The 23265-nt window shown below is 46.5% G+C and overlaps 1 protein-coding gene and 1 non-coding gene across 4 annotated transcripts in view; one reads left to right on the top strand and one right to left on the bottom strand.

Annotated features, from left to right (window-relative positions):
• The window catches only part of EYA2 (EYA transcriptional coactivator and phosphatase 2), a 218334-nt gene that overhangs the window by 99779 nt on the left and 95290 nt on the right, over nucleotides 1-23265 (top strand). The window lies entirely within an intron of this gene.
• On the bottom strand, nucleotides 13360-13501 carry LOC140849805 (U4 spliceosomal RNA). The gene has a single exon (XR_012131997.1). It is a non-coding gene; the product is annotated as a U4 spliceosomal RNA (small nuclear RNA).

The following is a 23265-nucleotide window of genomic DNA, read 5'->3' as shown; positions in this document are numbered from 1 at the left end:
AAGGAGGCAGTCAAGGTTGCATTAGGTCATGATGAGATGGGTGTCCTTATAAAAAGAGGAAGAGAGAGATCTTTCTCTCCCTCTCCAAGTACATACCATGAGGAGAGGCCATGGGGTCATCTGCACGGCTAGAGGGGGCCATCTGCACGGCTAGAGGGGGCCTGCACGGCTAGAGGGGGCCGTCTGCATGGCTAGAGGGGGCCGTCTGCAAGGCTAGAGGGGGCCGTCTGCACGGCTAGAGGGGGCCGTCTGCATGGCTAGAGGGGGCCATCTGCAAGGCTAGAGGGGGCCGTCTGCACGGCTAGAGGGGGCCATCTGCAAGCCGGGAAGAGTGCTCTCCCTGGGAACCAAACCAGGAACCTTCATCTTAGACTTCCCAACCTCCAGAATTGTGAGAAATACATTTCTGCTGCTTAAACTTACCCAGTCTATGGTATTTCATTATGAAAGCCCAAGCTGATTAAAACAGTAGGTTTTCCTGAGACATTCAAAAGCAGAGGTTGGAAAGCTGAGAGCTTAGGAAATTCTTTAAATTTCCATTTTGGAGGTGCTTCACCTCCTTCACTTCCTGTCCCCACTGTGAGAGGGATTTTCAAGGCAAAGAAATGAGGGTATAAGAAGACACCCCAAGGGTCTGCTCATGGAGGTTAAAGCTTGTGGGGGACAGAGACTGGTGCCTTCATATAGCCCTTATTCCAGCAGATGAGTGGAGTGTCTTCTCTGTGCCAGGCACAGTGCCAGCCACTAGGAACACAGAGGTGAGCAAGACAGACATGGCCCTGCCCCCATGGGGTTCACAGCCCAGGCTGGGAGACAGGCAGTAATCAAATGGCGACATAAGACATGGAAAGTTGCACCTGTAAAGTGCCAGGAAGCAGGGCCAAGACGGCCTCCACAACAGTCTGGCTCCAAGTCTGTTCTCTCTACTCTGGTCACAGACCAAGATGCCTTGGGAGCCCAGCCCACAAGGTCAGTGTGTGGGGCCAGCTGGAAGGGTCCTGTGATGAACTGGGCAGCCCCAGCCCTACGTAAGGTTGCAGCCCGGCTCTACCAAAGCTGCTGGTTGTCATGCAATGGGCCAGTAATTCCAAATGCTCAGGACCAAAAAGAAACACACCAGAAATCTGGTACTTTATAAGGTATTTCCCAACTTGAAAAAGTTTGTGGCAACAAATTAAATACTGTGTAGTCCATGTCAGGAGACAGCAGTCCAGGCCACATGTGCTTAAGAAACATCAAGATGGGCTCCGTGGTTTTGAATCAGGGCATGACATGGCATCTCTTAGTTTTAACAGGCTCCCTTTAGCTGTTGTATGGAGAATAGACTGTGGGTGGGAAATGAAGGGTGAGACCCTTGGGGAGGCTACTGCAGTAGTCCTGGTGAGAAAGGATGACGCTTGGCTCTGGGTAATTGTGGAGTGGGGAGAAGTGGGCAGATTCTGGATATATTCTGAGTGTGAAATTGACAGGAATTGCTGATGGATTGGGTCTGGGGTGTGAACTTAGAAGGGAGACAGAGCTGGACTGCTGGGGCTCCATGACCCTAGCATGTTCCCTGTTAGAGAAGGGAAGCCCCTGGTCCATGTCTCTCTGGAGCCCAGGGAAGGAGCTTCATTTTCAAGCCCAGTTTCCTTGGAAGGCAATTGGGTGCGGCCAGTGAATGGGGAGCAGTCTGGACACCAAGGCTATTACACCCATGGTTCTTAACCCCATCAGACACATTGCCCCCTTTTTATAACAAATATCCTGGAAAGCCCCTTTACTATCATCAAATTGAATGCATATGTAATTTAACCTTATACATATTTTTTTAAAGTCAAAACAGAATGTCCTTACTGTAAAATAAAGAAATGAAGTCATTTATAAACTATATTTTTAAACACATAACTACCCAGGCATGACCACACTAGGTGATATAGTGAAAAAGTCGAGCACACCCATGTGACGGCTCAGGAGCTGGGCTGCACGGGAAGCAGAGACACCACCAGTAGTGCCGCCATTAATAGTAATGTGACTTTCCATAATAGTAGACAGCTCTTATGATAAAGTCCCAACAAAATAAAGGGCAGCCATCTGCTAGTGACAGCAGTGGAGATGTTATCAGAAATCACCCTGATGGAGGGCTAGCCTCCAGAGATATGTCATCCCAGAGATCGTGGACATGAGGGTCATAGAATAAATTAAGATGCTCAAATGTTGTGGTTTATTAAATTGACTTAAACTGAAAAACAAGGGGAAAGAGAATGGAGTTAGCACATTTAAGATTAAGTGCAAGGACGTGGAAGGGCCACATTGTAGCTCACCAGTTACCCTGATGGGCTGCGGTGCTTTTAGGCATATTTCTAGGGTCAAGGGCACTTGGGGCCAGAATGGCACCATAATGGTCGTCACTAGTGGGTGGCCAATTTGGGGCTGGTATAGCTTGTCAGTGCAGAGGTGGCATGAATTGGTTCTACTTAATATTTAAGGCTTGCCTAACTCCTTCCATCCCTTTGTATCTATAAGCAACACTTGTGTTTCTTCCATATAGGCCATTCATATAGTCCATTCATCTTATCTTTTATATGTCATATAAGGTTACTAACTTTGTTATTTTCTTCTTAACCTATCTTTAGAGTTGTGCCTTTATCTCACAACCTACTTGCTTACACACTAAGTTTCTGTAACACGTCTTAGGAGTTACATCCATCCCACCTTTTTTCTTATTTTTCTATTGAACAAAATTGAATACTGTTCAATATTCAGTTAAGAATAGCTGAATACGTTATAGTACAGTATAGTTACAATTGAACATGTTACATTAGCTTTCCTGCACATTTTAATGTTAATATTAAAACCCTGAAAAAAAATCCTTTGTATTTATTTATGTGTAAAATGGACTGATATGCTAGGATAGGGACTAGCAAATGTTTTCTGTAAAAGGGCCAGATAGTAAATATTTAAGACTTTGTGGACCATAGGTCTCTGTCCCAAGTACTTGCAGCTTTGCGACTGTGGCTTGAAAGCAGCTATAGATCATATGAAGTGAATGGGCAAGGCTGTTTTCAAATAAAACACTATTTTCGAAAACAGATGGTGGGCTGGATTTGGCCCTCGGACTGTAGTTTGCTGACCCCTGTGTTGTAGATCAGATCATTAAAGCCAGGTCTTCACCTCTGTCAATGTCTGGTCAGACGTTCAAACACCAGTGGAACCCGGGGAAATTCTTCTTTTCCTGAACTATTCCATGTATTGCAGAACTCCTGTCGCTTCTGTCACCTGCCCACTGTCCCTAATGTCCTCAATAAATATGTTCCCACAAATTTCCAAGCACCCCTAGGGGATATCACAGTGCCCTTGAGAGCCACTGGTTTATACAGAGGCAGGTACAGGCGTGGGGAGAGAGGGCTGTGGGTGCAGGGAAGACCATCTGTCATTCACTCCGCAAATATTCATGAGTGCCAGCCCTGTTCCAGGCAGCAGGCTAGGTGCAGCTGTACAGCCCTGAGTGGACAGCCAAGGCTTGCCATTGTAGAGTTTGTGTCTCAGTGAGAGGATGCAGGGATATGGTGTGTTCTCTGCTGGAGCCAAGCGGCCATAATGAATTCCATAGTCTGGGTGGGTTAAACAACAGAAGTCTATTTTCTCGCCTTTGTAGAGGCTGGGATGTTCTGGAGCCAGCTGATTGAGTTTCTGGTGAGAGCTCTTTCCCCGGCTTGAAGACACCTTCTCGCTGTGTCCTCACATGACCGTTCCTCAGTGCGCATGAGGACAGAGCCATCTCTGGTGTCTCTTTCTGTTCCTATAAGCACAGCAGTCCTACTGGATTAGAGCCCCACCCTATGACCTCATTTAACCTTATGCCCTCATTTACTTACTTCCCTCAAGGCCCAGTCTCCAAATACAGCCACATTAGGGGTTAGGACTTCAACATATGAATTCTGGGGACACACAACTCAGTCTATAGCAGGCAGCGAGCAAATGAATAAGTAAATGGCTGTAATGAAGTGGCGGTGATGAGCTCCCTGAGGAGAGTAAATGGAGCTCCCATGGGGAGGAGGTCTGATTTGGAGGGTGGGCAGGCAGGGTGTCTGAGAAGGACAGTAGAGCTGGCACATGCAAATTAAGAAAAGCAGCCATGGCTCAGGAATGTTCCCAGTAGACAGGAGGCCTCATGGCTGGTGTGCAAAGGGGAGAGGCTGCAGGGTGGAATTGGGGTGCCCCACTTCAGACAGCCTTGTGGCCATGGGGAGGCATTCCAATTTTGTGTTGAGAGTACCAGGCAGCCATCAGGGTTTTAAAACAAGATGGGTGATCTGGTTTGCATCTTACAAAGACCACATGGCTGCTGTGGGGTGAGAGGACTGTATGGGTGCCATGGAGGATGCAAGGAGACCAGGAGGTCTCTCCTGGAGAAAGGGCCTGCCCCACCCAGTCCCTCCTCCCTTGTCCTTTAGGTCAGGCACAACGGAGCCAGTATTCACAGCCCTTGCTGTAACAACACCTACCAGATCCTCTTGACCCCATTCAGAAAATTCTAGAATCACTCCAACTTGTCCTTTCACTTCTGAAGGAACAAAGATCCAGAGAGGGATGTTGTTGCCCAACTGTTACTTGTTTTTCATTCTTAATTCTAACCTTTTAATGAAATAGGAAATAAACCCATACCAGGGTCTGTCTCTGCAAAATCTGTTGAGAATGTGTCAGAATAAATCTCTCTGATAATTTTTTGGGGGGTGGGGAGTGGATGGAAAGTGAGAACAAGAAAACAACAATGAACCAAAAAACTACAGAAACACACAAATGGAGAGTCCTATTTGGGGAACAATTTCTGAATGGGGTTGAGAGGACCTGGTAGATGCTATTACAGGCAAATGCTGCCTTACTAATTCCTTAGAGGGAAAAGTGGGGAGCAGCCTCGGCCTATCCCCCAGCAGTCGGCTGTCTGCGCCAGAACTGAAAGCGATAATGAAGGAGTGGGCAGCCAGGGGAGGGGGCGTGCAGCCTTGAACAGGCAGCCATCGATTAGGCAAGAGACACAGACACTGCAGATTCATCCCCACTCAAAGAGAAACAAGTCAGGTTATGCCAGACAAAATTTGCACCCTTTGAACAAATCAAATTTGTGCTGCTCCTAAGAGTTCAGTGGGGAAAGGGAATGGGGAACTGGCCGGGAATTCCTCTGATTCTCTCAGGAAGGGCTCTCTCTTTCCACCTTACCTCACCCGTGGTAGTTTCCTAGTGCCCCAGGAGCAGCATGATCTCCCAGACCCTACTCCTCCTTTCTTTTTACATTGCCTTTTAATTTTTCATGTATTTATTTTAAATCACATAAGTAATTAGTGTGTGTCTCTCCAGAAGCTCTATTTTCTGACTCCCTAGTTCTCCAGGGTTTGAATCCCAGCACTTCCACTTACTAGTTGTATGGCTTTAAGCAAATGACATCCCTGAAATGATTTTCTCATCTGTGAAATGGGGTCTGTAGAAATAGCTGACCTCCCAGGCTGTCGTGGAGCTGGATGCTAGGAAATACGAGCACAGAGCTTAGGACAGTGCCTGAAACAGCATCGGCGATGATTCTTACGGATATACTGTGGTATTTATCCACTCCCCTTTGCCTGGGCAGTTAGATTATTTCCAATATCTCACTGTTTGTACTTCCTCCGAAGCTTGCAGTCTCTACACCTTTTCCACCCTGGTGTGTGGCCTGCTGTTCTGGAGTATCGGTCACTGCACTGAAACTTTGCTTGCTGGGCCATTTGCTGTCCTGCTATTTTGTCCAAGATCCTCATTTCTGTGTGTGTGTTTGTCTCCCTTGGTGGCAACCAGGGCTCCTTACAACTTCCTCAGCAGGCCTCACCAGGCCTCCTTAGCCCTTTGCTATGCCAGCTCTAAATTTTGATCTCCAGGAATTAGCTGCTCAAAAAGATTCTGCAACCCCCAAAACCATAGCCTAAGGCCATCCCAGCTGCTGTTGCTTTTGGGCTTCAATCAGCTGCCTGACCTTTAAATTCCCCAGGCTTCTCTGACTGGTCTCGTTACAGACCCCTGGGACCAAAATAGGGATGTGGCTAAAAAGATGCACAGGAGATTCCCCCTTGGGGGAGGGTTGGGGTTTGTGACCTTGGAGGCCCCGATTCTTAGGATTTGCTGTTGTAAATACAAGCATGCCTTGTGACCTGCCATGGGGTCATTCGTCATATGGACATTTGATATTGCACACTGGACTGGCTGGCCAATTGCTGTGGCCTGGAATGTTGGGGCAGGTTATTAAAAGGGGAGGGTGGACTCATCTTCTGGTGTGTGCTCAGCATAAGATGACATCAGGAGTAACATACCCTTTTCTCTGGGACTCAGCTTTCCCATCTGTAAAATGAGAGAGTTGGGCTAGAAATGAGTAGCTTTCAGCCTTCTTTGATCATAGTCCACACTAAGAAAGACATTCTGCATCACAGCCCAGAACACATGATGTACAGGTATTTGTGTGCATGACTAGTTAACAAAGGCTCTAAAAAACAGTACTGCCTCTTACTGGGTGTTCCATAGGCTAATCGGAAGCAAAACACAGTCCTCTTCTATGTCATTTAAAGCTTTGCTTTTGGACACATATGTTGATTTTGGATCCCACTAATGGGTCATGACTGAGAGTTTGGGATTCAGGACAAATTGGGCCCTAAGGTCCTTTCCAGTGGTGGCTTAATGACAAGAGGGCTTATTTTTTTTTAAATAATAATTTCTTCCTGCTAGAATTTAAAAGTATTATATGCTCATTGTGATTGCATTAGAAATTCCATAAAAGCACAATAAAGAAATTTTTATTAATAATCTATATTCCCACCATTTGGTTAAGCTACTTTATCTTTGGTCCCACCAATTCCTTTTAAGTTTTTGATTTAGCATATGTATAGTCTTGAACAAATTTAAATCATGTTGAATCCATAGATTTAGGTTTTATGGGTTTTTTAATATTGTGTGTGTTTTCTCATCTTACTGAACATTCTTTGCAAATATGCTTTTAAATGACTTTATGGTCTCACTGAATCAGTGTGCTATAATTTATTTAACAAATCACATACTGATGGGCATTTGAGGAATTACCAGCTTTTTCCATCTTATACAGGGGTCAGCAAACTACATCTGAACAGCCAGCAACCTGTGTTTATAAATAAAGTTTTATTGGAACACCACCACACCCACTTGTGTTTGTATTGTCTACAGCTGCTTTCTCACTGCAGTGACAGAGCTGAACAGTTGCAACAGAGACCCCATAACCTGAAAAATCTAAAACATTTACTGTCTAGCCCTTCACAGAAAAAGTTTGCTGACCCTGGTCTAATAGATGATGCTATAGAGTTTATTTGTACTCACATCATTCTGCCATGTTTAGCTCTTTCGTCTTTCTTAAGGACATATATTAAATGTATTAAAATGTAACTTGGTAAAGCCCTGAAGTTTCTGGCTTGCTTTGGTTCCAGAATGAAATATAAATGACTAGGTTAAAATGAAGAAAAAAAGATATTTCTTTTTACTTAATAATGCACCGGTTGGAGTGACCATATGATTTATTGCCTGAAACCTCGGCATTTTTTTAGGATGAAAGGAACATCATTAGTAATTATGCCAGGACAACAGCATAGTTTAGGGTGGCCACGGGTCCACAGAACACACCGGACACATCTAGCCATAGAGAATGCATGGAATCTTATAGAAATCATGCTCAAATTTTGATTCTAGAGAGGGTGTGGATCCTGGTCTTCCACCAACTACTGTGTGACTTTGGATTAACAAATGGGTCTTTCCAGTCCTTTGTGTTCGCCACAATCATGCCATCCACCCCAAGGCTCTCCTGCAAGTTACCAAAACCCAGATCAAACTAGGTTAGGTTTTAGAAAGGCCTGTGTTGGCTCATGGAAGCCAAACTGCCTGCAGAGGGAGTACAGCTGGCCTCGGAACCCAGAACCAGAGACTGAACACTCTCAGACCTGCCTCTCTACTCATCTTTGTCCTTCCAGCAAATGGTCCCACAAGGCTGGAACCGCTGCCACCTGTACCTTGGGGCTTAAAGAGCTAAGAACATTTGTTTTCCATGTATTTTCTATTTTCATGTTTTCACTGATGGCAAGTGGCATTGATTTTTCTCTTTATGGTAGTGACATAAGGTCTTCTCAGACAAATCTATTTAAGTAAAAACAGTGAGTGATTTTATAGATGTTATGGCTTGGGCAAAGCCAAGTTTTACAAAAATGTGAGTCAATCTAAAGTTGATTTATGGAAAACATTAAGTAAAATAATAGTACTGGTGGTTGGAAGATATGGTAAAATGCATAAAGTTGAGTGAAGTCTGGCTAAGTGAATCTAGTTCCCTATCTTCCTTGCACAGATTTGGAAGTGGGGGCCCCAGCTTTCCACTGGCAGGTCCAGGAGGCATCCCTGAGTTTTGCAATTCAGAGGTTAGGCTGCCGTTGGACCCGTGGCCCTGTCAAGTCAACAGGGTCCCCTGTATCAGATTCCTGAGGCTTCCTGACAAGGTACCACAAACTGGGTGGCAAAAATGAATAGAACTTTGTTACAGTCTCATTGTTCTGGAGGCAAGCCGTCTGCATCAAGATGTTGTAGGGTTAGTTCCGCCTGGAGGCTCAGAGGAAGGATCCACTCCATGCCACCGTCATAGCTTCTGGTGGCTGCTGGCAACCCTTGGCGTTCCAGTCTCTGCCTCATTCTTCACATGGCTTTCTCCCTGTGTGTCTGTACGCAAATCACCCTCTTCTTCTAAGGGCGCCTGTCATTGAGTGGGGGCCCATCAGGGGCCCACCCTATCCAGTATGACCTCATCTTAACTAGATTAACATCTACAAAGACCCTGGCTCAATAAGGTCACAGTCACAGGCACCAGAGGTTAGGAGTTGAACATATCTTTTTGGGGGACACAACCCACCCCACCACCCACCCAGGGTCCCGCCTGAGCAGCAAAAGGCTTGGGGGCTGAGAGCTGTGTTCTGTCCCTGAGATGGCTGGGCTTTGCAGAAATGGGAACCACCCAAGCGAGAGTGGTCGGTCAAGGCCTCTGCCGCTCAGCTGGCTTGCATTAGTCTCAGTCTAAGACTGTGGCGGCAAGGACAGGCCAGACCCCAGCAAGTTGGACAAGGAGAGGCCGCCGCCAGCAAAGGTCAGGGCCTACTCTTTACCGTATAAATATAACTCCCTGCCCGGCCACCCCTCCCAGAGCCACACAATATCTCTTTCAAAGATCTCAAAACACCAAAGCAGACCGTATCAAATTGACTTTATTGTTTTAAAACCAGCCCCTTCTGCCGGCACCCCGGCCCCAAGGGGAAAAGAATTCATAATAGATGTCTCTCCTGCGTGCGCCTGTTTTCTTCTCTCTGATGGCAGCTTGGAACCCTGAGGCAGTGACTCTAATAGTGTGTCCTAATATCCAGCATTTGTTTGACTACTATTTAGTGACCAACCAGCCTCATCGTAGCCACCATGGATCAATAGCCAATTTAGCAACAGGTGCAGAATAATCCTAAAAACAGCTCATCCTGGATAACAGCTTTCAGGGGCCAGGTGCAGGCTGAGCACTTGGCCTGCATTCGCTCCCTGGGTCCTCAGTCCTGCTCTGCTGGCCCGTCTGTCGCCATTAATATCCCAGCTCAACCACTTCATAGCTGTGTGACAGGCAAGCAGCTTAGCTTCTCCAGGCCTCAGTTTCCACATTTGTAAGATCCGGATCATAGGACTCTCCACCTCATCAGTTGTGTTGTTTTCAACTGTTGTAAGGATAAAACCAGTTAGTGCATGTAAGACACTGAGAATAGAGCGCGGCCCAGAGGAAGCATCACCTGAGTGTTATTGTTTTTCATGGGTATTGTTGTGTTCATTTTCTATTGCTGCTGTAACTAATTACCACATGATGAGCTTAAAAGCACAGATTTCTTACCTGACAGCTCCTGAGGTCAAAGTCAGACATGGTCTCACTGAGCTAAAGTCAAGGGGTCAGCAGGGAGGCATTCCTTCTCAGAGCTCCAGGAAGAATCTGTTTCCTTGCCTTTTCCAGCTCCTAGAGGCTGCTCACGTTCCAGTCCTTGTGGCCTCTTCATCTTCAGAGCCCGGGGCGGTGGTCACGTCCTGCCCTCCGCACGTCAGGCCGATCTCCCACGGCTGTATGTCTCTCTGACTCTCTCTCCTGCCTCCTTTGCCACTTTCGGGAGTAGCATTGTGCCCACCTGGATGATCCAAGCTACTCTCCCTATTTAAGGTCAGCTGATGAGCAGCCCTAATTCCATCTGCAGCCTGAACTGCCTTCTGCCATTTATGCTCACATAGGTACAGATTCCAGGGATTAGGATGGATATCTGTGGGGGGAAGGCATTACTCTCCCCACCACACTCACTTAGTACATGTAAGACACTGAGAATAGAGCATGGCACAGAGGAAGCTTCACATGAGTGTTATTTTTCATGGGTATTGCCCATCCCCTCATCTAGATGCACAGAAAGAAATGCGGCTTATAATTTAACACTCATTCATCAGTCAATAAATATTTATTCAATAGCATCTACTATGCAGGTTTGGGGTCACAGCAATGCCAAACAGGAAACCTGCAATCCTTGCAGAGCTTACATTCTAAAAGGGGGAAATAGACAATAAATAAGATTCTTTTTTTTTTTTAAGTAAAATTCATAGTGGTTCAGACAGTGATGGATTTATGCAGAAAAGTAAAGGGAATTGGTAAGCCAGTACAGAGCAGATACGATTTTCGGTAGGAAAGCCTCTCTGAGCAGGTGAATTTGAGCAAAGGGCATGGAGAGGAGGGGGAGGAAGGGAGGCCCGCAGGACGTCTGGGGTCGGCATCCAGGCAGAAGGAACAGCACGGCAAAGTGGTCAGTACCCCTGGGTCTGAGAAGCATCCAGGGGACCGGCGTGGCAGGAGTGGCGGGGGTGGCAGGAGAGGGAGGAGATGAGGCCAAGCGCTGCGGCGAGGGGGCCAGGTCAGCGGCTGGACTGGGGTGGGAAGGGCAGGAGGATAGGATCAGACTTGGGTTCTGTATGATTTTCCAGGACTGTGGCAACAAATCACCACGAACTGAGTGGCTTCGAACAACAAAGATATATTCTTTTGCCTTTCTGGAAGCCACAAGTCTGAAGGCAAGGCACAGCAGAGCCTCGCTCGCTCTAAAAGCTACAGAGGGGAATCCTCCCTTGCTCTTCCAGCTCCTGGGGCCCCGGGAGCTCCTTGGCTTGTAGGTGCATCCCCCTGATCTCTGCCTCCATCTTCGCACTGCCTCCTCTGTGTCTCGGTGTCACTGAATCTCTTATAAGGACACTGTCATGGATTTAGAGCCCCGTTAACCCAGGAGAGTCTCATCTCCCTCCTTAATTTGATTACATCTGCAAAGACTCTATTTCCAAATAAGGGCACATGCTGATGTTCCGCATGGACATGAATTTTGTTGGGGAGTCGGGGATGGTTACAGTTCAGCCCACTATAGGTTCTAGCAGGATCTGCCGTGTAGAGAGCCCTCTGTAGGCTGTCGAGGGCTGGGCACAGGGAAACAGCCAGGAGGTGACTGCTGTGGTCCAGGAGAGAGGAGGGGCATGGACCCAGGGAAAGGGGAGAGGCTGGGGAACAGCCTGTCAGCGGCCCTAGGCAGGAGGGTCAAAGGTCAGCAAAGGGCGTCCTCTGTCCCCTGTCATGACACATAAAAATTATATTAATTATTAATTTCAGTGCCCACAAATAAAGTTTTATTGGTACACTGCTACTCCCATTCACTTACATATTGCCTGTGGGTGCTTTCACACTTCAGGGGCACAGTTCAGCAGAAAATATTTCCTTTGTGGCCCTTTACAGAAAATGTTTGCCAGTCCCCTGATCTAGATGCACAGAAAGAAATACAGTTTATAATTTAACACTCTGCAGGCGCTCACCTGTGGACATGGATATACCCCCCATCCCCCTGGAGATAGATGCAGTATTTTCAGTTCTCTTCTGTTGAGGTATCTTGTAGTAATAAAGGACACAGGCCAGCCAGCCTGCTTGGGTTCAAACCCTGGGTTGCTGTTAGCTGTATGACTGTGGAAAATCATTTAACTTCTCTGCGCTTCAGCTTCTTCACTCTGAAACGAGGATAATTTTTGTTGGGAAGGTTAAATTATTTATTAGATGTGCAACAGTTAGTCATGCTTGGCACAGATTGTGCACCAGACAAGCGCTAGCCATTGAAGCACTGAAGTTAACCTTTTCCACAATGGTGTTTCCATCTGCCAGATTCATTTCATAGCCTGCTAGTGGGTCTCCCTAGCTGGCAAATAGCATTCCACAGAGTAGTGTAAACAATGTGGTCTTTCAAGAATGAACTGCTCAGGTTAGGACCCATCTCTGTGTCTTCCAGAATGGGGGACTTCGGGCAAGTTCCTTCCATGGTCTGAACCTCGGTTTTCTGATCTGTAGAATGGAGATAGCAGCACCTACCCTGCAGAGCTGACCTGAGGCTAGGGGGAAAATGCAGAGTCAGTGGCTCAGCACCAGGCCTGGCCCTCCAAGACACTCCGTACATGCAGCCCCTGCTGCTTTCGTCATTTCCCGTTCTGTCACTTGCTCTTTGTTCACATAATAAAAATCAACATCATAAAGCAGTAACTGTTCTTAGCACAGCACGCGGTTCACAGCAACAGGGCCAACAGGTGGATAGTGAAATTAGTCTCATAGGACAGAGAAGGCGTCTAAGGCACAGAAATGTTAAGCAATTTGCTTGAGGTCACACAGCTAGGAACTAGTGGAGCTTGGATCTGAGCTCAGGCTTTCTGGTAGAGAATCAACCCTGTAAGCACTGTGCTAAAACTATGGCTAGAAATGGAAGTATCTGGGGTGAGGGACAGGAAGAGGAGAGGACGAGCCAGGTGCTTATCACTGAATGGCAGGTGCTCAGGTAAATCCTTGGTGTGCCCCCAGCTGTGTGCTCAGAGCTGCAGGGGTCCAGAAGCACAGATGAGGCTCTGTAGGTAAGCAGCTTAGGCCTGGCTGGAGGCATAACCACCCCCCTGCAGAGAAGTTAGGTGACCAGCAGGTGGGCATTATACTTCCTGGCCTGCTCAGCTGCCACCCCCACCCCTGGGACTTGGACTTCTGCGCACAAGCCTGTTCTAGGTTCTCCAGTGTTTAAAGGCCCTCTGATCCTCAGGAAGTCCAGAAACTTTGGCAGTTGTGACCGACCAGAAAATCCCCTCACCCCCTGCCCTTTTCTTTCATGATATATTATTATTTTTTGAAGCGTTAACACATGCACATAGTACAGAGGAGGAAACAGTTGTCTCCTGCCCCTGTCCCACAGCCACCTGCAACTTGTCCACAGAAGCAATTCCTGTCACCAGTTTCTTGGGTGTCCTTCCAGAGACAGTCTGTACATGTCTAAGCATATATGTACATTTGACACTTTTTTTTTTTTTTTTTTTCAATTAGCAATAATCGCGCCTCGGATAAACCTCATTGGCTACGATACTGCCACTGCGCAAAGCTTGCATTTGACACTTTTTATACAAATGGTAAAAACCCAACCCCCGAAACCTATCGAGACTCACAGTCTTTGAGCTGCTGACAACGGCCTGCTGGTCTGCTCTTTCCATCACTGGGTTGCAGTGTCAGATTCTGGGTTCTGTCAGAACAGGACCAATCGAGATTGGTAATTTCACTCAATAAACATCTGTGGCCTCGTAGGCTTCCATGGGAAGGCATGCGGGGATCAATTAGTTATGTCTGCCTTGACTGTGGGAGGCGGGATGCAGGGTCGGGGCTGCAGATTTTTCGCCCTAAGTTTGGAAAGTGTTTTCTAAACCTCAGGCACTCAAATATCTTATTCATGATTTTGTTATATCTGAGCATCACCTGTACTATTATTTGATCTTTTTTTTTTAAATTTACAGACTTATTTTGGCCTAAAATAAATTAATTTAAAAAGCCAAATTTATAGCTCTGCCTTCAGTGGAAAGCTAGCATTGTTTGCCATAAATGGAAGGAATTGATAAAAGTAAATCCACTGAAAAACAGTGTTATTAAATTCTAGCCAAGTCTGCAGACCTGAAGCCTGTGCTCTCATAGCCAAAAAGAGAGATTTGTAAGTTTAAAGATTTTTTTCTTTGACCTAGTAATAATTAATATTTATTTAATATTTACTATGTTCTAGGTGCTACCTCATTAAATGCTCACAACTGCTGTTATAATACAGAAATTATGTCCATTTTTTAGAGGAAAGTGAGGCACAGACGGCCAATAACATGTTCAAGGTCACTCTACTAATGACTAGTGATGCCAGGATTTTAACCTCTTATCCAGAGTCCAGGCTTTTAACCTCTTATTTAGACTACCTGTGAGATAGACTAAAAGAGAATAATAAAGAGGGGGGAGTCATATGCAGTTATGTTCTGTCCTACCTTGGGGATTTCCATCACACTCTGGAACCCCTGGACTAGTAGAAGCAGCAAAACTAGACTTAGGACATAATTCTGGGTTCCAATCCTGTCTCTGTTACTAATTCTTATATGACCCTGGTTACTCAGTCTCTGATCCTTAATTTCCCCATCTATAAAGTACAGAAGTTGAGCTATATTTGAGCTTCTAGATAGCAGGAACCATCCCTTATTCACAGGATACATGGCATCTGGCACACATCGTCAGAGTTCAGTCAGCCACAAGCAACAGAAAATCCAGTGTCCCAGCTTCCCTCTAGTTTTGTTCCTAATTCTTGTCACTTCAGAATCACAAAGTGGTTGCTTTACCTCCAGCCTTTACCTCAACCTACCAGGCAGACAGAAGAAAGGAGAATCAAAACAGATCAGCACCATGATAAGGAAAGCTAAACTTTCCAGGTTTTGTTTTATTAGCTAGATTTGTGTCATATGGCCATCCTTGGTTGCAGGGGAGACTAGAGAAGTAATTATTTTTACCTGGAAGCTTTGCTATTCCAGGAGGCTTCTCTTAACAAGAATGGGAAGGAAATGGATACTGAGTAGTCGACCATCAGGCAACTATAAATGATTAAAGAAAGACAGGAGGGAAGGAAGGAGGGGAGGGTTAATCCTCAGACCCCTTCCAGCTCTGTAGCACCATGGTAAAAGAATATTCATTCTCCCCTCTTACGGAGCTCAGTGCCCAAGAGTACAAATGCTTTATTTTTCCATAAAAGGGCTTCTCTGTGAACTTCTACATGTTGAGGCCACTTTTGTTTTTCCTGGCAAACTTACGCCAGGGGAACGAAAGTTCACCACAGCGCAGATGTATATTTAAGTATGACAGGAGGCATAGGCAGGGAACCCATGGAAAGGGACTGTTTGAAAAGGGGAGGCAAATGTTCAGCCTGGGAAGGTCACGTAGAAGTCTCAGAAGAATGAATGCGTCAGGTGCCTTCCAGCTATAGCTGAAGACAGGAAGTAGCCTTGGAGCCCGTCTTCTCCCCAGGTGCCCGTGGCCATAGCGGGGAACACATTTCTTCACGTGACCTGCCAGCATTTCTTTCAATGCTGCACTCATAAGGCAGTGTGCTCTCTCATTTATGACCTGGCTTGACTCAGCATTTTCCCACCACTTTCTAGCTGGGTGGCCTTGGATGAATTTCTTAGTCACTCTGTTACTCAGCATTCTCATTTGCCCAGTGAGCTGAGAATAATACCCACCTCAGAGAAGTGGTATGCACGTTAGCAAGTTAATGTACATATAAAGCTCACAGAGACTCTCTGGCCCATCATCAGCTCTCAGTTCAGGTTATGGTATCATCATTATCCCACATGAGTGGGTTAACAGAAGTTGACACCTTCCCTATCAGTGCTGAGCAGTTTTTGAGTAATTTTCTCATTGTTGCAATGATCAAGAGGAATAGTTCAAGTTTATGAGGTTTTTGGATTCCAGCGAAGTTGTCCAGAGACCTAAATCTGTGTGTTTGGAGAGAGGGCATTGGGAAGGTGTTCAGCTTGTTGGTGTAGAACAGAGCTGGGCCCTGTTTGTCACACAGCCCTTCCATCTGGGCCCTGCTTTTGGTTTTACACAGCTCCTTCACATCAGAGTCGTCATAGACTTATAGTTGTCAGAACTGTTTTTAACATATGGTGCTGCCGTATCTTGATAAGGTAAAGAGCCTTCTACTAATGGGGCTGCTTTCCATATGCTCACTTCCACACTTCTAAGAGCCATGGATCCCTATGAACATATCTTCCATTTATTCATTCATTCATTCAACATATGTCTGCTGACACCTACTGTGTGCTCAGCATGGTTCCAGGCACTTGAGATGCATCAAGGGAGAAAAATAAACAAAAGTCAATTTTTGTGATGGGAAGACAAACAAAAACCAATATAGGCAATAGAATAAGTATATTATATGGTACGTTGGAAAATGCTATGGATGGAAAACAAAGTAGAGTCATCAGAAGGATCAGGGGTGTGGCAGTGGAGACGACAAGAATAAAGGGCTTTGAGGAACTCTGGTCCTGGAGAAAGGCAAAGAAAAAAAAAAAACAGTTCCTGTGTGTGGATTGGCTAGTGCTGTGTAACAAACTACCCCAAAACTTAGTGGCTTAAAATAGCAACAGTGTATTCTTGTAATTTCTTGGGTTGGCTGGGCTCAGCTGGGTGGTTTTTGCTCTTCTTGGCGATGCCTGGGGCCACTCGTGAAGTTGCATTCAGCTGAGGTGTCCACGGCTCATGTGGCCATCAGTGCTATAGGCTAGGGTGTCCTGATTCTCCTCCATGTGACCTCTGTTCCTTCGGTGTCTAGCCAGCTTCCTTACGGCGTGGTGGCTGGGTTCCAAGAAAATGAAGGCAGAAACTGCCAGCTCTCTTTAAGGTCTCAGCTTGGAAGTTCCAGAACATCACTTCTGCCACAGGTTATTAGTCACAGCAAGTCACAAGGCCAGCCTACATTCAAGGAGATGGAATAGAGGCCCCACCATCAGATAGGAGGAACAGCATTCATATACTGGGATCAGAGGAATTGTTGGCAGCCATATTTGAAGACAACCTACCACATTCCTTCTTAAGAACTTCTGACAAGCTTGCAGAGAGCTGGAACGTAGTGTCCCCAAGGACTTGTCACCAGAGGGAACTCCTGCCTGGACTTGCCCTGTCCTTTTCCTCAGTGTTTTTTCCTAGACATCTATATAAGCAATGGAAGCACTGCTGACCAAGAGAATTTTTCTTGGAAAATTGGCAGGGTCCTGTCTTAGTTTTATTTGGTATCACTGGTGGATGAAGGTTTGGGAATAGCATTGGAGTATGTGCTCAGCTGCTGTAACAAAGACCAAAATGATCAATGGTTCAATGAGATAACAGTTTATTTTTCTCTTCTGTTACAGTCTGATAGTAGGCAGCTCCACAGAGGTAGGACCCCAGGACCCTTTCCTCTTGTTCCACAGTTCCTAGGTTCCTGGGTCATCCACATGACCCAGGATGGCTCACACTACACCTACTCCAGCCAGAGAGAAAGGGGATGAGGTGGAAGGAAAGGACCACAGCTCCTTTTAAAGGCACAGTCCAGATGTTGCACACCACACATCTACTCATGTGACATTCACCAAATCTTAGACACTTGGCCAACTTAGCTGCCAGGGAAGTTGGGAGTTATTGTATTTAGTCAGGATGGCCTAGGCACAGGTGAAATTTCTAACTTTGCCACTATGAGAGAAAAGCAAAGAACAAACCTTTTGGGTAGTTACCAGGCTCTGCCACCCATGACTGGTGAGGGGAGCCAGCCTGTGGATATGCCCAAGGATGACAGTGACTGGGTTCTGCTCCTCTCTACACAGAGCAAGCAGTTGGCTGCAGGCTGCCCAGTGCAACTCCCAGCCCTCTCTTGGCATTAATATCCAGCGTGTGAGCTTTGATGAAAGGCTCATGTTGGTGTGGATTGGGTCCAGGTCCTCCCAGCCAAGTGTGGAGTTGGTGCGGATCTGCTTTTTCTGAGCCAGTCCTTTCATCTGCTCAGAACGTGCCACCAAGTGGCTGCAACCACAGACAGCCCAGCCCGGGAACAGCTCTGGGCCAGGTTTGTCACTATAACATGTGCCACTGCTTAAATGCAGACTGTGAAGTGAGTTCAGGAGTTCAGCAGCTTGGTGTGTTGCTGCGGGAGGTCCCGACAGATCTGAGCTGCCTCGTGGAGAAATGGGACGAGGCTCCTATTGGAGCTGGCTTGCCACTTAGCAGCTGTGCAACCTTAGACATAATGCTTATCTGAGCCTCAGTTTCCTTATTTGTAAGATAGAGTGGGGTATAATATCTATCTCCCCCAGGTCATTATGAAGACAAAACTAATATAAATCGAGGCAGCTTGTCCACTTTTGAAAATTTATTTTGTGTATTTCTCATAGAATACAATTTTTCTGTTTCTTTACTTAAATGTTATATGTAATTCCCTTGAACATCTCCTTAAACTGTAAGATCCTTTAGGGCAGGGACTGTCTTATTCCTCCATTGTATCCCCAGTGAGTAACTGTAAAGCACGCATGCATGAATGAGGAATAAATGATATGAGGCTCCTGGCGGAGGGCAGCAAACACAAATGTCCACTGGAACAGGGCAGATCACACAAGGGATTGAAGTGGGCTGAGCAGAAGAAAGCGAGGGCAGCTCTTCCTGTATTTTTCTCGCTCTTATTTTTGTTAGAGACCTGAGTACCATGTCCTATCGATGCAGTTACAAATTATCACAAATGTAGTGGCTTAAAACAACACAAACTTGTTATCGTTGTTGTGGAGGTCAGAAGTCTAAGGTCAAGGTGTCAGCAGGGGGTTCCTTCTAGAGGCTCTAGGGCAGAATCCATTTCGTTGCGTTTTCCAGCTTCTAGAATGATCCACATTCCTGGCGTTGTGGCCCCCTCCCCCGCCTGCAGACCCCATCGCTCCCACCACTGCTTCCATCACCACTTGCCCCCTCTCACTCCCGACCACCTGCCTCTCTCTTGCAAAGACCCGTGTGATTACCCTGGGCTCACTCGGATAATCTCCCTATCTCAAGATCATTAACTTAATCTGAAAATACCTTCTGCCGTATAAGGTGAGATATCCACCTTTCTGGGGATTAGAATGTGGACATCTTTGGGGCCATTACTCAGCCACCCACAGATACATAGGAACAGTTTTGTAACTGTCAGGAAGCAATCATGCCAAGGATGATGGGATTCCCCCTCAGTGCTGGGGAGACAACAGGTTGGGGAGAGAAGTGTGGTCACAGGGAGAGCATGTACTCCATCTAGAGGGGTGGCCGCTCTTTATTCCTAGGGTGTGATTGCACGTGAGGAAGCAGGCCCCTGTACCAGAGCTTCCCTCACTTTTGTTGCTCAAATAGAAGCCCCAGATCTGGATTGTTATGCAACATTTATTAAACTTGGTCAGTTTTTGAAATATCATGCTGTAGTTTCCTGGCAGATATTAGTAACTGTACCAGGTTGGATGCTGACAGGGGACCCTGATGGGGACCTGTTCCACCTCATTCTCTCCCGGCAAAAGAGAAATAGTAGCAGTGACAGTGACAAGAATGATACTGATAGTATAGGTGACATTTGTCCCAGCATTTCTGAGTACCAGATATGGTTCTCAGCACTTCATGGGTATTAATTCGTTTGATTCTCACAATGACCCTGTGAGGTGGGTGTTACTTTTAATACCCATTACACGGGTGGAAAGATTAAGTCACAGAAGGATTACAAAATTTGCACAGGGGTCACACAGCCAACAAGAAGCAGATTCAAACTCTCAGAATCTATGTTTTCCTTTTTTTTTTGACTTTTTTCTTTTAAAATAAGTTAGATTTACAGAAAAGTGGCAGAACTAGTACAGAGAGTTCCCGCGTGCACTGTATCCAGCTTCCCATAGAGTGAACATCTTACAGAACCATAGTGCAAGTGGTCAAAACCAGGAAATTAGCAGTGGCTCAAACTTGGAACAGAACACAGACCTTTTCTGAAGGTCACCAGTTTTTCCACAAACGTCCATTTTCTGTTCCTAGGATCCAGTCCAGGATCGCACATGGCATTTAGTTGCTGTACCTCTTCTGGACTCCAATCTGTCACAGCCCTTCAGTCTTTCGTTTCCTTGGCCCTTTGAGCCATCCTGGGGAGGCATTTTGTCAAGGGCCCCTCAATTTGGGTCTGTCTGATGTCTCATGATTAGATTGAGGTGGTGCATGTCGGGCAGGAGACCACACTAGCGATGTCAGTGCCTCTTATCAGGGGTTACGTGTTATCAGTCTGTCTTATTACCGGGGATGTTAACCTTAAGCCACAGAGCCCATGCCCTATAACCCCTTGGTTTAAAATGCTTTCCTTGTGTAGAGAAAGGGGAAAATATAAACACTAAATATTCAGCAAGACACATCGGCAGGCTGCAGCTAGCCCTTGGGCTGACCTAATGCATAGGATGCACTCAGTATATGTGAATACCCACTGAGTATGGGCCAGGCTTCAAAACGCCCACTGGCAATGGTGAGAGTAGGGAGGAACAACACCCAGATTCTGGGACTTTGGAAATAATTTAAGGTACAGAAATTGGAAGAGCTGACCAGAGAAGGGGGAATAAATCCAGCAGAGATGAAAGCCAAGGTCCACAGCTGCTCGGACCATCAAATCTTTAAAAGCAACGTGAGGTTTTAGGGCAAGGAGTGAATTATGGCTGTTAGGACCAGGGACAAGATGGCTTTGATCTAAAAGTGGGAGACATCTTAGGGGAAGCTGTGGCCTTTGCATAAGTTATTCCCACATCCTCCTGGGGTACATTAGATGGACCCACTTGGAATTTACAGGTCTGCGGAAGGAACTTTACTCCTAATGGTAAACACTTGAAACAGGCAGCTTTGTAAGTAGAGGAGCGGAGTTGACATTCGCAGGGAGCAAGCCCAGGGCCTCTGCAAAAGGTACCTGAGAACAATGCACCATTTTATGGGGCTCTTTGCCCATCAAGTCAGACATATGTAGGATTTGTGATCTTATGAGGCGCTCAAGGATTGCCGTGGGAGGTCATTTTGGTGAGCACTTGACCTCTCTATTTGAAAAAAGTATCAATTTGGAGAAGCTTGTCTTTACAGCCAGGAAACGTTAGATCAGAAGCCATACTGTGGCTTTTTGGATGGCCACCCTGTTACAAACCAGATGTTGGCCTCTGTCTGCCCGAGGGCAAGCTCCTGGCCTCCAGCAGACAGTCCCCTTGTTGCCGAGCGCTGGCTGCCAGGGAGTTAGAAAAGCAGATTCTGCAGGGCTTTACCACAGCAGCATAGCCACGGTGCATCAGCTGGCATGGCAAAATGTGATCGAGACAGCCCACCAGGCAGCTGTCCCTTGGAGGAATCAGAGCCATGTGTGCAGCCGGTACAACATCTAAGGGACCACAGGGAGGAGGACGGGGAGAGGAACTTTAAGCCAGATTACATCAAATACCCACTGAAACTACTAATGAACCTGCCAGTGGCATGGAAATTCCAGCAGGCTGGAGGTGGGAGAACACTGAGATGAAAAGCAACGGCCCCAGAGTCATTCAGTCCTGGGTTTGAATCCCAGCTCTGCCACTTATAATCTCTGAGTTATAAATTGTAAATTGCTTGACCTCTCTGGGCTTCGGTCTTTCACTTCCTGCAAATCTTTACTCAAATGTGGAGCCTCCTTGACCACCCCTGCTCTACCCCTGTGCTCCCCAGGCCCCTCCTTGCTGTGACTGTCTCCAGTTCCTATCATCATCCGTAGACTATCTTACAGATTTACTCACTTTCAGCCCCTCCCCACTAGGACATCAGCTACACTGAGCCACTGGTTTCTACCATCTTGTCCATTGCTACGTCCTTAGGGCTTCAGACAGACTGGGACACACGAGGTGCTCAGTCAACATTGCTGAGATGATTGAAAAGGGATCACAATAAAGCCTGCTTTGTTCTGTTCTCCGTGTTGGGAAAACCCAAGGCCAGGGCTCCCAGCACATATGTGCTCAATAATCAGAAATTATTATCAAGGTCAACTCATTTACTCTTGATTTATTCATTCACTAAATAGTTATTAAATGTTTGTTACGTGCCAGGTACTGTGCTAGTAGCTGGAAATAGTGCCTGGAACGAGGCAGACATTCTTGTTTTGTTTGTTTGTTCCACAAATTATTTCCAGAGAGCCTGCCATGGGCTGCCTACAACTCTTGGACATGAAACAGTGAACCCAAGACAAATTCCTGATCTCAAGGAGCTTACATCCCAGGGGGAATGAGATAAACAATAAATGGGCACCTAAAATACATAAGAGGATTTCAGAGGGTGTAAGGGCTATCAGAAGACAAAAAATCAAAACCAGGGTCATATGTAATGTGTGGCTGGAATTGGGGCTGGTGTGGGGAACCGCTTTAGCTGGAGTGGTCAGGGAGGGTCACGTCTGAGCTGAGACCTGACTGAGGGGGCAGCCAGCCGTGGGAGGGGTCTGGCCTCCAGCTGTGGTCTCAGTCTGGCAGCACCGGCAGGTGTCACCTGGGGGAGTGTTAGATCTCACGTCTCACCTGGAACCTACAGACTCTTCTTTTTAACAGGATCTCCAGATGATTCCCGTACACCCTGATATTTGAGAAGCATTGGGCTATGGGGAGGTATTTCCGGCAGAGAGAGGAGTGGATGCAGGCATCCTAAAATGATGTTCTGGCCCCTGGAGGGAGGCAAAGGGGGGGTGCGGTGGTCTCCTCGGGCTGGTATAACAAGTGTCACAAACCGGGTGGCTTAAAGCAATAGAAATGCCTTCTCTCACGATTCTGGAAATCAGGGCTTTGCAGCAAGAATCTGTTCCTGCCTCTCTCCTAGCAATCCTCGGCGTTCCCTGGCTTATAGACTTATCGCTCCAGTCTCTGCCTCTGTCTTCACATAGCAGTCTTCCCTCTGCTTGTCTATGACCAGATTTCCCTCTTCTTATAATCCAGTATGCCCTCATCTTAACTTGGTTACATTCACAAAGATCCTATGTCCAAATAAGGTTACATACATAGGTACTGGGGCTAGGACTTGAATATATCTTTCTGGGGGCACAGCTCAATCCAAAACAGGGCTAAAAGGTGGGGCTCAGCGAGGTCAGAGAAGAGATGAATCACACCCGGTCTGTGGACCTGGTGAAGGGATGGAAGCCAGGGAGGGTGACTGACCTGAAAATGAGCTCTGGGCACCTATGAGGATAATGGATTTTACCAGAGTCAGGGTGGATGCAGCAAAATCAATGAGGAAACTATACTGTGCCTGGGCAAAGAGATGATAGGAGTATGGAGGTATTGGTAGTGGTGGAGACAGAG

Source organism: Manis javanica, chromosome 5 (genome assembly GCF_040802235.1).
Source record: "Manis javanica isolate MJ-LG chromosome 5, MJ_LKY, whole genome shotgun sequence".
In the NCBI taxonomy this organism is placed as follows: domain Eukaryota; kingdom Metazoa; phylum Chordata; class Mammalia; order Pholidota; family Manidae; genus Manis; species Manis javanica.
The sequence above is the reverse complement of the archived record's forward strand: the minus strand, read 5'-3'. Positions and strand labels throughout refer to the sequence as shown.